Here is a 2,037-nt window from a genome sequence, read left to right on the forward strand (position 1 = left end):
TCCAGATCTTTGCACATTTTGTTGTAATAATTGACTTTGTCTTCTCAAGCTGACTTTTGAAATTTTCTATTCAGCTCTTGGACCTCCACATTTCTTCCATTTGCTTTAACATCTCTATGCTGGAGAGCAAATTTCAATGTCTCTTCTGACATCCATTTGGTTTTTCCTTTTTTCTTGTCTTCTTAATGACTTTTTTATTTCTTCCTGTATTATGTTGTTGATGTCATCCCACAACTGTTCTGGTCATTGGTCTTTAGTGTTTAATGTATCAAATCTGCTCTTCAGATGATCTCTAAATTCAGGTGAGATATATTTAAGGTCATATTTTGGCTCTTTCATTTTCTTCATCTTCTGTTTGAATTTGCATATGAGCAATTGATGGTCTGTTCCACAATCTGCCTCTGGCCTTATTTTGACTGATGATATGGAGCTTTTCCATCACCTCTTTCCTCAGATGTAGTCAATTTGATTTCTATGTATTCCATCTGTCTCTTATGCTGTCTAAAGAAGGTATTTGAAATGAACAAATCATTGATTTTGTAGAATTCTATCATGTGATCTCGAGCATCATTTCTATTACCAAGGCCATATTTTCCAACTACTGATCCTTCCTCTTTGTTTCCAACCTTTGCATTCCAATCACTGCTAATGATCAATACATCTTGATTTCATGTTTGATCAATTTCAGATTGAAGAAGTTGGTCGAATTCTTCTATTTCATCTTCACTGACTTTAGTGATTGGTGCATAAATTTGAATAATAGTGGTATTAACTTGTCTTCCCTGTAGGCACATGGATATTATCCTATCACAGACAGCATTGTACCTCATGACTGATCTAGATATGTTCTTTTTGACAATGAATGCAACACCATTCCTCTTCAGTTTGTCATTCCCAGCATAGTAAATCATGTGGTTGTCAGATTCAAAATGGCTAATACCAGTCCATTTCAATTCACTAATGCCTAAGATATCGATGTTTATGCATTACATTTCATTTTTGACAATTTCTAATTTTTCTAGATTTATACTTTGTACATTCCATTTTCTGATTATTAATTGATATTTATACAACCTTTCATTTTGAGTTGTGCCCCATCAGCAAATGAAGGTCCCACCGGCTTTACTCCATTTGCATCATCATGATCAACTCTACTTTGAGGAGGCAGCTCTTCCCCCGTCACATTTTGAGTGCCTTCCATCTGAGGGGCTCACTTTCCAGCACTATATCTGATAGTGTTTCTCTTCCCTTCATAAGGTTTTCAGTGACTAAATATTTGGAAGTAGTTCGTCACTCCTTCTTCCTAGTCTGTTGTAGTCTGGAAGTTCATTTGAAACGTGTCCACCATGGGTGACCCTGCTGGTATTTAAAATACTGATAGCATAGCTTCTAGAATCATAGCAACTCACAAGCCACCACAGTACAACAAACTGACAGATGAGCGGTAGGGATCATCAATTGCTCATATGTAATTTTAGGCTGAAGCTGAGAAAAATTACATCAAGTCCATGAAAGCCAAAATATGACCTTAAGCATATCCCATCTGCATTTATTGATCATCTGAAGAATAGATTTGATGCATTAGACACTAAACACCAAAGACCAGAAGAGCTATGGGATGACATCAAGAACATCATACAAAAAGAAAGCAAAAGTTCATTAAGAAGACAAGAAAGAAGGAAAGAACCAAACTGAATGTCAGAAGAGACTCTGAAACTTGCTCTCCAGAGATGCTATAGGAAATGGAAGAAATGAGGAGTAAAAGAGCTGTATAGAAAATTTCAAAGGTCAGCTTGAGAAGTCAGAGTCGAAGTATTTTCTCAGTTTAGGAGGCTAGTTGTGTGAAGTTAAGATAACAGTTATAGATGGGGAAGATCCTTCCTCTGGTGGTTCTGAGGGAAGGACTTTGTTTTAGTCTTTCTAGCTAGCTACCATTGGAATTCCTGAGTTTATACACTGGTCAGCCTCCCAAAGGGTATCACTTCCACAAACCTTGTTGTTGTTGTTGTCAGGTGCCATCGAGTTGGAACTGACTCA

General features: G+C 37.0%; 1 protein-coding gene across 1 annotated transcript in view; it reads left to right on the forward strand.

The window, feature by feature from the left end:
* LOC102829930 (speedy protein E4-like) overlaps positions 1-2,037 on the forward strand; it is a 15,249-nt gene that overhangs the window by 12,185 nt on the left and 1,027 nt on the right. The gene's annotated exons all lie outside the window — the stretch shown is intronic.

This window comes from Chrysochloris asiatica, unplaced genomic scaffold (genome assembly GCF_000296735.1).
Source record: "Chrysochloris asiatica unplaced genomic scaffold, ChrAsi1.0 scaffold00034, whole genome shotgun sequence".
In the NCBI taxonomy this organism is placed as follows: Eukaryota; Metazoa; Chordata; class Mammalia; order Afrosoricida; family Chrysochloridae; genus Chrysochloris; species Chrysochloris asiatica.